Source organism: Pseudopipra pipra, chromosome Z (assembly GCF_036250125.1).
Source record: "Pseudopipra pipra isolate bDixPip1 chromosome Z, bDixPip1.hap1, whole genome shotgun sequence".
NCBI classification, from domain to species: domain Eukaryota; kingdom Metazoa; phylum Chordata; class Aves; order Passeriformes; family Pipridae; genus Pseudopipra; species Pseudopipra pipra.
The window spans coordinates 49,641,938-49,656,019 of NC_087581.1; the positions used below are offsets into that span (position 1 = coordinate 49,641,938).

At 38.2% G+C, this 14,082-nt stretch overlaps 2 long non-coding RNA genes across 2 annotated transcripts in view; one reads left to right on the forward strand and one right to left on the reverse strand.

Annotated features, from left to right (window-relative positions):
• The window catches only part of LOC135406577 (uncharacterized), a 110,084-nt gene that overhangs the window by 80,754 nt on the left and 15,248 nt on the right, over positions 1–14,082 (forward strand). The window lies entirely within an intron of this gene.
• LOC135406578 (uncharacterized) lies at positions 687–3,022 on the reverse strand. The gene is made up of 2 exons (XR_010426351.1): positions 2,794–3,022; positions 687–834 (listed from the first exon to the last, which is right to left on the reverse strand). It is a non-coding gene; the product is annotated as an uncharacterized LOC135406578 (long non-coding RNA).

The window sequence follows — 14,082 nt, forward strand, 5'->3', positions numbered from 1 at the left end:
GTAATTTCTGCATTTCAGTTCCCTCTGATGAATATTTATACTTTGATTTTATATAATTTAGAATTTCTCTCTCTGTTTTTCTTTTGGAACCATTACATACAGGTACACAGGACTTATGGTGAAATAATGTCTACATGTACCTTGCCGATTTCAGTGCTGGCATCTGAAATGATTTGAGGCACAAGTTAAAGCAGATTGTGCCTTACAGTGGATGTCAAAATTTTACTGTGGGAGGGTTGAAATGCAGACTGTATCTTTCTGTTCATACAAATTCATCCAAAATACAGCAAACCAGCAAGCACCACAGAATTGTAGAATCACAGAATCATTTAGGCTGGAAAAGGTCTCTCACACTGTTGAGTCCAACCATCAACCCAGCACTCCCAAGCCCACCACTGAATCACTGAACACCTCATCTATTCTTCTTTGAAATCCCTCCAGGGATGGTGACTCCAACAGTGCCTTGGGTAGCCTGCGCCAGGGCTTTAAAACCCTTTCAGTGCCGAAATTTTTCTTAATATCCCATCTAAACCTCCCCTGGCATAACCTGAGGCTGTTTCCTCTTTGGGACAATCAGCTGTCACCCATAAGGGAGAAAAACAAACAGTGAAGGAGTATGTGAGCGCTGGAGAAACTCACAGGCAAATGCATGCTGCTAAACACCTCTCAGAGTCCATAAAAAAAACACAGTTGTCTACCACGTGTTTGAACAAGAGTATAGATGGAAAGGACAATGCCTGAGATGTAGGTTCAAATCTTTCTCACTACCCACTCTTCCTCATCTCAATGTTTTTCTTCAAATCTCTGCTTGTGTCCATTCCCTCTATCCCTGTGCTGTAAATTAAAGGGAAAAAATGGTATAAGAAGTTCAGCCAGCAACTTCAGTGCAGTCATGTAGCTATGGTTTCATAAATAATAATTTTTGGAAAGGTATTATTTTAAGTCACAGACAATAGTCGTTTTCAGAAAAGGTTTTTCTAAAGGGTCACTTATACCACCTGTTGATACCTGTGAAAATGGATTAAAAGCTGAGGAAAGCTGGCAAGATGAGGCAGCTACAGTGAATTAATATGAAGCCAGATGCTATTACCAAAATACAGAAGAGACTGTATCTTTTCTGTTGGTGGAGAGGAACATCTAGAGAAAATATAACTGTTAGTAGACACAGAGATCTAAATTAAGCCTATCTGCAGGTGTCTAGGACCTGCCTCAGCAATGCTGTCTGCCTAATTTTCCAAGACTGTTCAACCTTAGAATACAGCAATGTGCTCAGAAGAGCTTGTTCTGGAAAAACAGGCACTTACCTCTTCTTATTCATTATAATATGGGATTAAACAGATAACTCTTTAATATGACTAGTGAATATTCCACTAGACTAGCTGTTGGATCCTTCACCCAGAAGAGTAAAGGTTCAGTTTTAGAAGAATGTCAGCTTACATCCCAAGAGATTCCTGATGACCAGGTAGGCTGGGTGAAACACGTCCTCCTCCAAATCAGGCCATTAAATTTCTAAAAATGGACAAGTGAGCAGAGAAGAGACTGCGTGATGGCTTAATGGACCATTTGTGGTGGGCACTTTTTTGCAATAAGAATGTCCTGACATTCTGATCCTTGTTTTTCTGTGTCCTACCCAGCCTAGCTCAGTGGCCTGGACCAGATCCCTGCTATATCTCACCTGACAGTCACCTATACTCTTGTCCCCTTTCTTATCAGCCCCAAGGATCTTGCTTTTCCATCTCTCTGTTAGGGGCCTCTCTTAAGATGAGGAGCCAGGAGAATGGCTTCCAAAAAAAGGGTGTTAAGCCACCAGTTTCTGCTATTGCTTCTGCTTTTCCTATCCTTTAAGACCTGAGAGACCAAATCTCAGGTCACTGGTATTTCCTCTCATTTCTCTCAGTAGTCTAACTAGGGGCTAGCACTTAGTTGAAATCAACCCTGTTCCATGCACTTCCTTGGGAATTTGTTATTTGGTTGGGAGGAATAGATGAGCTCTGAGTCTATGCAGTAAATTAGCAAAGCAATGTGCCTGGTGCACAATGGATCATTCAGTAAATAGTAAAAAGCTGCAAAAGAAAATAGAATTAAATTTTAGGTTTTCAAAAGTACATGTTCTTTATAATTACTGATCTGGTTATAAACAAATTGTTTTATGTACCTAACATGTATTTCTTTATACTTCAAACTTTCCTCATACCCACTAAGCTGTCTTCAAGCAGTATTCTTATTTTTGATCTGTTCTATATTTAGAAATGGTATAGGTATATGCATATATAGACTAAAGTTCTTTGCTTTTGGCTGTTTGTTTCAATGAAGTGCAAAGAGAGAATGAAAAGTCATTCTTCCCATGACAAGACGGAATACCTATTAAAAATTCACGTGGGAAAATAATGTTATAAAGTTTCTTCAATTTTGATGTGATTTTCTATCTAGATTGATCTTGGTCTTAAATGGAAAATAGAAGAGAATACTTTTTACTTCTTTAAGTAAAAAGGAAAGAGATTTATCTGTACCAGCTGGGAGGAACATGGGGCTGCTGCTGGTTTGGAAAGTGGCAGAGTAGGAAGAGAAGTTGATATAACATACGTGGGTTATAAGTAGAGGAGTAGAAAGAAAGAAATGACAGCTTCTCTTCATTTAAGAGAAACATTAAGAGCAAAAGAGTGATTGCTCAGAGGTTTATCTTTCTCAAGCTTTACATTTAACTGATTCTCCTCCCTTTCTCTTTTATTTTTTATTTCTATATAGAAAAAAAGACTGAGAAATATGCTTGCAGGAGTATACATGCATGCTTACCAGCAGATAGGGTAGTAGAAAGTCCATTCATTTATTTGTTTTCAATTATTATAAAAATGAGTTCTTTCCTGAAATGTGAAGGATTGCAAAGGCATTGTCCAGGGATACCAAATAGGACTATTTTTGGGTTAGATCGTTTGCTTTAGGCTGGTTGTTAGGTACAGGGAGATTTGTGAGCCATCTCTACTGTCATATGTCATAGCATCATGCAATCACAGAATCATTATAGAATCGTAGAAACACAGAATGTTTGGAGATTTGTGAGCCATCTCTACTGTCATATGTCATAGCATCATGGAATCACAGAATCATTATAGAATCATAGAAACACAGTATGTTTTGGGTTGGAAGGGATCTTAGTGATCATCTAGTTCCAAACCCTCTGCCATGGGCAGGGACACCTTCCACTAGACCAGGTTGCTCCAAGGCCCATCCAGCCTGAAGTTAAACACTTTCAGGCATGTGGCATCCTGGGCAGCCTCTGCCAATGCCTCACCACCCACACGGTATAGAATTTCTTCCTAAAACTTAAATCTCCTCTCTATTATTTTAAAACGAATACCCTCTTGTTCTATAACTATCTGCCCATGTAAAAAGTTGCTTTCCACCTTTTTTATGAACTCCCTTTAAAAGGTCACATCTATCTTGCTTTCAATTTGTTTAAAAACTCTCTCAGTCAGACTTCAGGGTCCAGCTGTCCTATGCATCACTGTGAACTACCAAAGTGTAAGAAAAGCAACAGGTAAGACCTACTTTCTTCCTCCAAAGTCCTGTGGTGGCCTCTGGCACTATGCTGGACTTGCAGCTGAAGCTGGAGGCCAAAATATTTTCATTCTGTAAAAGGATAGCATGCTTAAGGACTGCTTCAGAGAAATGTTTCTTCTTCATATCTGCACCAGGCAACGGACCTCAGCCTTTCAAAGGGAGGGCAAGTCAAAAATGGGAAACTGACACAACTGATATGAAGTGGGGGCTTTGCACAGTGTGAGAAAAAAAAAAAAGTACTTTTGCTTCTGAACACAGATGTGGGTCTCAGAGCATGGGTGTAATTCATTGTCTCTCAGAAATGTTGAGTACCAGTGGGAGTGCATCCCCTTCTAACTCTACTCATACCAGCATGTCTGCGTCTGGATGCCACAGCTGCAGGAACCTGGTAAGAAGCAGGTCTATGGCCAAGGTCTATTGGTCTACTGTAGCTAAAGAGGTCCAATAATTCTATTCTAATACTTAAGCAATAATTTCTTCGGCTCATTTTGGACACAAACCTGAGCACTTTCAGATTGTTCTGAAAATTATGAAAGCCAGAATTTTCCAGTGGCCTTCTTGAGGATGCACTAGATAGAAAAATACTCACACAAAAACTCCTAATGGGTCAGAGGCCATTGTTTTTGCAAAGCAATGCTGGCAAACCTTTCTTTTCTTTTCTATGCTAAGTTGCCTCTGTGATTTCCCTAAATAGTTCCTGATTGTCTAAAAAAAATACTCTTAGCATTATTTCTCTTCCTCCTTGATAATTTAGCTTTCTGAGGTTGATTAACAAGTCATTAGTCCTTAGGAGTCCAGTGTGCTCAGATAAACATTAGCATATACAATTGCTAGAAAAATAATGAAATCATCTATAGTAGAAAATAAAACTCAGGAAAATGCTCCTACTCCCTCACATATTTTGTGAGCAAAATTTCTGTGCTCTGAACTAGATCAATTTGCCTATAATTAGAAAATGCACTTTGTGTGAATTGGAGGAATCAAAGTTGATACTCTTCTCTGTATCTGCGTTTGTGTATTTAATGCCAACATACTTGTAAACCTGATGCTGCTGATGCCTTTGAGAACGCACGCAGGATCACCCTTGAGGAGAAAAGGCAACGCAAAAAGAATCGTACCCTGCAGAATATACCACCTAAGGAGTCTTTCTGTTGTGCCTTTTGCAATCGGATATGCCTGTCTCGTATTGGCCTTTTTAGCCACCAGTGTGCTTGTAACAAACGTGGGTAGAGACCTTTCCCAGATCTTTGTTCGCGAAGCCTAGCCACGAACATGAACCTGGAAACCAATTTTCCCTTTATAAATAAATATAGCTATAAGTCAGACAAGCTATTCTGGAAAAATACTGAGGCAACTGTTCATTTATATTAAATCTTCCTTAAACCACTCCTCATATCTGTAAGATTCCTTATATCTGTTAAGGGACCTTAAAATGTGTGGAAATGTCATTTAGTCCTAGATTAAGAACCTCTGCCCTTCATAAAGCGCAAAGTAGCATTAGTACAAATGCCTGTTAGGTTCACTCTTTTTAACAGAAAACATCTGAATGAGACTGCAAAATTATAGCCTATGTAGTTCTCCAGTGAGCTGAATTTTCATTTTAGATTATTATCTTAGTGACAGGAATAATCTTTGCAATTTTATCAGTTTCCCACTTGTATAGCATGGGCCCTGGGCAGGTTTTTCTACCATTATTTTTGAAAGCTAAGCTTGATTCTCTGTTGCTCTCTAAAGAAGAGTTTATAGGCTGAAATACAGCTTTAGAGGCCACTGATGTACAAACTGACAGCCTTCGAGGTCTAGGCATCTTTGGTTGAGTCACTTGTAAACTACTGCAACTAAAAGACAGTTTACCAGCATGTAAAACCATTAGAAATGCACAGCTGAGTGACTGTGAGTGCATTGGAATGATATATTTGATCTCATTTACTGTTTATTTTAAAAGCTTAAGTTTATCAATCAGAGCCTACAAGCCAGGGACAAAACAGAGAGAGGTCTGTTTGAAATCTGACAGCAGTCCTCCCCTGTTCAATACAGCATATAATAAGGTACGTATGCAATTTAAAATATTATAGATTATGAAGCTGTACCTCAGCTATTAAGAGCTGTGTGGTTCTCTCTAGCAGTTAGCAAACTGCCTCAGAAGGCAAGGGAAGAGGCCTATGCCATCATCTGCATATGTACACAAATATATGTATATAATTTCTGTGTATCTGCCATGAACATAAATGCCTGTGATTTACATACCACTTATCTATCAACCATATGCAATAGATCTCTAAAAGCACAAGAAAACATATTCATACAGCTATGCATTTAAATATCCTCTATGCATAAATCCATACACACATGTATGTATAATTCTGTAGATATTTTACAAATGTTTGTATTTCACAGATTGATTGCATGTATTTATAATGCTCTATTTGTGTACTTTGAACAGGGAAAACAATACAAACGTATGTAAACTTGTGCCTGATATCCAAGACTGAAATTAATAACATACATGTATATGCAAATGTGATATGTCACTTTCATGTAGTGGATCTAATTCTTTCCTCCCCTCTGTTAGCCTTGAACTGTTATAATTTGCCTTACAAGAAATATGCTAGTACAGATTTACTCCAGCACGGAAAGCTCCAGACTCCAGATCTGCAAATTTAGTATCTAATAGGCTTCATTCTTGAGATAACAGGTTTGGAAAAAACAAGTCATGTCTTTACTTGCATTTCTTCCTTTGCTTGCTATTGATACTGTCTCACAATGTTCCATAGAACATACTTACAAAATAATCTCTGTAACTTGGTAGGTAAAAGATGTAACACCTCTGATCTTCTTAGAAATCACAGCTGGACTGAAATTTCTTTTTTTGTTTTTTGCCTTATGCTAAAATCTCAAGGAAGGACTCCAGTAGATGTATATTGGAAGACAAATAAGGTCTGAAGAGCAATTTCTATGTAATTTTAAAGGAGAGCAGGAAAATCTATCTAATAATGAAATCTGCTTTGTTTTTATTCTGTGTGCTTATGGTTCACATTTGTCATAAATCGTTCCAGTTCCCATACACACTCTTCTCAGGCTTTTTCTAGAGCCTGTAGTTAATACAACTACCTAGTAAGGAAACTCCTATTTTTTCTTGCTAAATTGATTCGGATCTTCGTATGAATTTTCTGAAGAAAATTTAAATTCTTTTAGAACCTTGTTTCATGTAACCATCATTTTATTCAGCATGGAATTAATTTCCATTTATTTACCATAAACAGTTATTCATGAATTGTCACTGTTGCACTTCTACAATTTATGCAATTTGCTGACCTGTAGGTAAAATATTCAGTAAGTATTCTGTAGTCAAGAAGCAGAAATACACATAGTTCTAACTTAGGACACTGAAAGTACTGAGTTTTTTTATTGACCTCATCTGATGAGAGTTTTGACTTCTTACTTAGGAAAGTCATGGGATATTTTAGAGTGACATAATTAGAATAAACATATATCTGCTGAATTCACCAGTAGATTGCTACAATTCACTCCTGTTTTTTATCTCAAATTTGTCCACACATTTTTCCCAACTCCTGAAGAAATGCAATTAAGAAATAAAAGGGGAACATTGTCTCCACAAATAACTCCACAAAACCATGTTAGAAATAAACCGTTAAAAGTATTTGCATTAGTTGGGTGATGAATTAATGGAATATTTTATTTCTTCAAGTAAAACAAAATGCCATCCCACACAGAAGTATAATGTCAGAGACAGTGCTGCCAAAATGAAGCTTTATTGTTACAGCTAATGATTCTGTGACAGTCGAGTACTTCCATTTAAGGTAACACATGAAGCATAACATGTTAAATTAATTTTTAACTTAATATTGAAGATCTGGAAAATTTTTACACTTGAAGGGTGTTCTAATTTTTTGCCAAGAAATTGAGCTGCTGGTTAATTTTCACTTAGATTTGCAATCACTCTGATACTTGCCATTCCCATTGGGAAACTGTAGGTGTTGCTGAAGCTGCACAGTTCCACAAAAGAGGCAGGTGATCTGATCACACCCTAGAATATTGGTTAACACTTTTAACACCTTCTCACCCAGTTCTTTGTGATGCTTGAAAAAACACTTGCATTCCTCATCATTTGAGGTTTTTGATTCATGTGAGGGGTGATTATTGGCATTCCTAAAGTAATACTTGAGAAACACCAGCCTGTATAGATTTTAGCTAACTAGTGAACCATGCCCTACAGGAAACTCGGTAATGTCAGAACAGTCTGCAAGAGTCATAGATTTATTTTATTTAAGGGAAAAAAGATAAAATTAAGACCTGTTAAAAGCTGATTCTCTTCCAGGAACTTTAGAGTATATGGAAGTGACTGTCTTTATTATGCTTTAAAAGAAAGCTGGTTAAGAATACACTCTGAACAATACAGGGAGTTTAGTCTTCCAGTTTATCACCCTTGTTGTGCAGGAACAAATTCTCCAAGCACAATCAGTTTCCAGTCTTTTTGTCATCAGAGTGGAAAGATTGCTACCCTTTGACATGGTATGAGTTGTCAAGTGAATGAAAGGGGACTGTGCCAATGGGATGCAGGACAAAGTTTGAAGCTGTGCTGGAGACAGCCTCAGAGCCTACTCAGTATGACGAGTCTTTTAGAGATCCCAGGGTGGGTGCTGGAACAGGTTCCCCAGGGAACTGGTCCCAGCACTGAGCCTGACAGAGTTCAAGAAGCATCTATTCTCTCAGGCACATGATGTGAGTCTTGGGGATGGTCGTATGCCCTTAGCCCTCCAAGAGCTGAACTTGTTTATGCTTGCTTCTTCCCCTGTACTCAGTGCTGGTGAGGCCACACCTCGAGTGCTGTGTCCAGTTCTGGGCCCCTCAGTTCAGGAAGGATATTGAGGTGCTGGAGCAGGTCCAGAGAAGAGCAACAAGGCTGGGGAAGGGACTCAAGCACAAGTCCTATGAGGAGAGGCTGAGGGAGCTGGGGCTATTCAGCCTGGAGAAGAGGAGGCTCAGGGGAGACCTCATCACTCTCTACAACTCCCTGAAAGGAGGTTGTAGCCAGGTGGGGGTTGGTCTCTTCTCCCAGGCAGCTATCAGCAAGACAAGAGGGCATGGTCTTAAGCTGTGCCAGGGGAAGTTTAGGTTAGATATTAGGAAGAAATTCTTTACAGAGAGAGTAATCAGACATTGGAATGTGCTGCCCAGAGAAGTGGTGGATTCTCCATCCCTGGAGGTTTTTAAGATGAAACTGGATGTGGCACTTAGTGCCATGGTCTAGTAACCACAGTGGTCTTGGATCAAGGGTTGGACTTGATGATCTTGGAGGTCCCTTCCAACCCAGCTGATTCTATGATTCTATGATTCTATGATTCTACGATCAGAGAATAGTACTGATGGCTGAGGGGTGATACTAAAACCTCCCAGACACATTCTTTGGCGGTCTTAGATGACAAATAGGCTTTTTTTTTCTGGTTTCTATTTTAACTTGAATGTTTTCTTCCTGCCAGGAGTTTTCAGTGCACGGAAAAAGTTGCACAACAAAAAGAACAAAATGTGGCTTCTTTTTCTTACCTCCACTTCTCTCACCCTTCCTGGATGAAGTATGTTTATTTACATAAGTTAAGTTTGTGAGAAACAGATCTGTGGCTTCTTGTGGGACAGATAAGTAGTCTGGTCTTCCTGGGTGTTGAGGACCATAAAATTCCACATTACGGAGACCATGCTGCTCAGAGCACTTGCATGTGCATTTGTTCACCACTCCATTAAAAAAGGGATAAATCTTTTAACAGTAGTACTATTCAGTAGCTGTCTCATTTTCAATATGGATCATTGCACCATGGCACATACAGAAGAATAACATATAAAATCTTACATCTTTGGTGATCTACCCTGTTTCAAATTATGTGTGTTTAAACATGTACATCTGTAGGAAAAAATTGGTCAAACACAACTCACTAGCTATTATTGGGATATATTAATTTATTCAAAACATATAAAAGGACTTTATTTGCTCTGCAGCTAGTCCAGCTGCAATTCAAAACATGTTTAATTTCATCTGGGAAGAGAGCAGGTTCTTTTCATCTTGAGTTTTTAGATTTATGTCACTGTCCTTATATTAAAGAAGCTGTTATAGTTCAATGGATATCTTCTGACACTATTAAACTTAAGAGAAAAACTAATCAAGCATAGATCACTTATCTGCAATAAATGAGCTTCCTGCTGACTGCGCAACATTATCACAACGTTGTACAGAGGGAATACAGTGAAACACCCTTTGGAGCCTGCCAAAATGATATTTTCTTTGGAAACTGGATTAAAAACTGGATTGCACTACTGTTTTCAGTTTTTTAACACTTCAGTTTTAATATATGTAAATATCTTTCTTTGTAGAGTACCTGGGAAGTACATCACCGACGATGTGCTTTTCAAGGAGAGATTTGGTTAAAGGTTGTTTGTAAGAACAAGAACAATTTTATCATAAAAGACTCAAGAGAAATGGACAAAGACGTGCTTGATAAACAAAACTTAAAGTATGACTGGATGATTTTTAGACATTTCTATGTCTTTTTTTTCAAATTCTTGATCTATTTTAGGGAAAAAAAAAGAGTTTTTTGAAAATGACACGCAAACTGTAATTTGAATAACTATTAAAGTTTTACTGATCTCAGCAAGCATTTTTCTGACATATTTTTGTCAGGCTCTGTGAGGTCGGTGTTTTGGTACCTTGAATCATGAGGTGCTTGTTGTTGCACGAACCCCACTACTCACACCAAGGAGTACGAGAGCAGAATTAAGTTCATTACAAAGGGTATCAGTTTAAATACAGTGTTTAAATCGTGTCACATGATCCCTCAACCAATGACATTATAGTATATCATTGAGCATGTGTGAGAGCCCAGAAACCTAGAAGGAAAATCCTGTGCTACATTCTTCCTGCTACAGAATCAACGTACCAAATAAATATTTTGGTACATTTGCTTTCTGATAATGCTTCTTTTGGGAAATAATAATGAGCAGTGCATGTTGTGGGTGGTTTGCCTTCAGCTGTCTAAAATATCTCAAATATCGAAGGAAAAAAGAAATTTCTAAAAATCAAACAGGCGTCTGTGATTCCTGAAAAAAAGAGCTGGCACATATGCTGTTTGTGAGGTTTCTCCTGCCAGGATCAATGTGGTAAAGACAAAAGAATCAGCACTGCTTTGTTTTCCAACACTGATTTCTCTCTCAATGCAAAGCCTAGTTACAAAGCTTTTGAACTAGCCACAGCACGGCAGAGCTGATACTCACTCAGAATACTTATTGGCAGTAGCCCATAACTACTTCTTCACTTTTAGCAGATTTTTTAAAAGTAGACCAGGTTGTTTATTGGATTAATGTGAGCTTTGCGTGCATGTGGACTGGTGCTCTGCAGTTCAAACACTTCCTTCTTAAGAGTCCTCGAAGTTTTATCTACTCAGGGTCAGGCTGATCCTTCCTGCTCTCTGTACTTATCTACTATATACAACTTAGCTGTTATCCACTTTACATAAAATTTGTGCAGAAGTTAGAGTGATAATGACCTGTACAGACTATACTCTATTGCCCAAACAGGTTAGTAACAGTAGTTTAGAGGACAATTATGCAATTACATGTTTTTTAAAAGCATAAGTGATGATATAAGCATGTGTCTGATTTATCCATCATCTAAAAAATACCAAAAGATCTGGAAATGCCTCAAGGAGAAATAAGAAATATGCAGAGCAGCATAATGCCTTCTTAGCAACTGTAGCATGAAAGATACTCTTTCCCGTTCTCACAGAATGTATTTTCTTGATTATTATGAAAAAGTGAGCACCTTTGTTCTATACATTAGGTTTTAAAAAGTATCTTAAAAATACTACAGTTCTACTCAGTGCTCTCCCACTGCTGGTGTTAATGACTGACATATTTAAGGTTATTTAATCCCATTAATCCTGAATAACCAATACAGCTAAGAATGAGTGAGCTAGTTTTTTTTTTTTTTTTTGCCTTAGCTCTGTTTCAATTTCCTGTATTTATATCTGCTCTTATTGCTGGGGTATCCAACTCCTGTAGTCAGAGCCTGAAGCTTTGTTTATGTTTTACTTTTTTCAAGAGGCTACAAGTAGCAAAACTAATTTCTATGATGTCCTCATCCTTTACCCGTCTCCCATGAGAACTTGTTCTGTTGATTTCAAGCCTAACTTGATGCCTGTTTCATGCTACATTCCATCTCGATTAACAAGTGAGGTTAAATAAAAATCAGAGCTTTTAAGTTATATCCATAGCCCCTTCTAAATTTTTCTAGAATCTCATATTACTTAAAGTTTACCAAGCCAGAGGGTGAAGAGACAGGAAAAAAACCCAAATGTCCAATAGCTCTAGTAGTTTTTACTTTTAAAAAGAGCATTTCTGCATAGTGATTATCTGTGCAGTGCTTTGCTCTATTAACCAGAGTTGAATTTCATTCTCATACAGAATATTAAAGATGACATAATAATAAATAAAGGAGTCAAAAAGGGAGAAATGTGTCAGTGGAAATTTCTTTCAATACTTACAGTAGACCCAAGAACAACTAACAAAATAGGTAGTAATATAGTAATTTGTAGAAAAATCCGAAGAAACTTGAAAGATAACAGTGGCTAAAGCTATATATTTACAATAAACAGGTTGGATAACTAAAATCCTAGAATCCTAGTTGAATTGCGCAAGGATCTCTGAATCATAAATCACTGGTTTTAATGAATGCTAATAAACTGGCAGAGGATTTCTAGAGGATGTCTAAAACACAGGCTGCAAAACTATAAAGTTATAGATCAGTGTGCAAGTTTCGAGCTGGCTTCCCACCAAGCCCCCGAAACCCGACAACAAGGACCTGCCTCCCAGAGAGGGAAAAGAAAAAAAAACCAAGCAGTATAGTAACATTAAGTAAAGTTTGAAGAAAAGAGCTATTCTGGTAAGCAAATCAGAATCTAAAGACAATGCAAACATTTTTGAAAGGTTGGAGTTACAAAATTCTTGATTTTTTTTTTTTTGCATAATTGCATATCTGGTCAATAAAATATTTTTCATATAGTTTATGCTACCATACACACTAATTTATCCAAGACTTTGTATTGTCTGATGTTTTGGGGCTTTTTAAACAGTCACTAGCTTAAACCAAGGGAACTCAACTGTTTAGGTTAAAATCTGACTCATCTTCCATATTTTGAGTTTAGTTGGTAAGGAGAGATCAATGATGGACTTCCCTAATGAGATCTTTAATGGACTAGTGCTTGTCCTATTCAGTATTTTTATTAACACCAGACTCTGTAAATTGCTAGTGGTATACAGACTCATGGAACAGTACACTATGACAATGAATTATAGAATAGTTATGGCTTGAATAATGGTCACAATTAATTGTTACAAGGTCACAATTAAAAGAACATCTCAATAAAATCAAATGCAATCCAGAAAAAAATCTTACAAAATCCTTCTGAGGAGAGGGGGACAAACTTTAAGATTTTCATGTGAATTTGGGGGTAAATATAATGTCAGAGGAACTGACACGATCCCTGACGTACAATAAAAGTTGAATGCCAGACTGGCTTTTCTCTGCACATGCATTGGTGAGAACCGGCACTACGATACTCTGCTGCATCCTCACTTAGTCAGAGGAATCAGAAAGGGCACACAGTGAGTGCCTGAGCTGACTCTTTGCAGGCAGGTGGGAGCTCACCGTGCTCACACCTCGGGCAGATCAACACAGCCTTGCTGGACCCAGGGAGGCACCTCACAACAGATACTGATGCATATTTTGGAAGGCAGAGAGGCATCCAGGGGGCTGTGACCGTGTTTTTTGGCGGTTAAACCTTCTATACTATGTCGTTGCTTCATGGGGAGCTGGGCAGCTGCTCCACCTCCCTGCTTCGTTTGAGCAGACAAGCTCAGCTCACAGTTTCACACTTTGCCACTGGGCTTAGGGTTATGCCAGGTCAAATCTGAGCCTTGCTCCAGCTCAGTCTAGCAAAACCTACCACCATATCTCACCTTCTGCAGGGTGAAGTGGTGACTGTTGTGCTGGAACAACCTATCATCACCTGGGGAAGCCGGAGCCTTGTCAAATCTTACTCTTTCATTGCAAAACTTATCCAATTTGATATTAATTGTTGCATTCGCAGTCACTAAAGAATATTACCTCCTAACCTAAAATAAATAAATCAAAGTTTAGCTGCTAGAGATGGGGAAGAAAATCAGCACCTATGATCTCTTGCCTCAAACAGCCTGAAAGCTCACAACAGGAGGCAATAGTCAAGATCCAGAGATATACATAAAAAAAGTTCAGGGCAGATCTAAACCAGTCCCGCCATGCATGGGGGTTTGAACAGGTGATGTTCAGAGGTCCTCTTCAGATTTCATGGCTGTGTGACTCTAGATGAACCTGTCCTAGCTACTTCCTAGCTTCTACCATCTTAAAATCAGATATCCAGGTTATGTTGATCATTCAAGCTTGCACTCACAAGGAAGAAAAACTATTTCTAATGCTTTTTA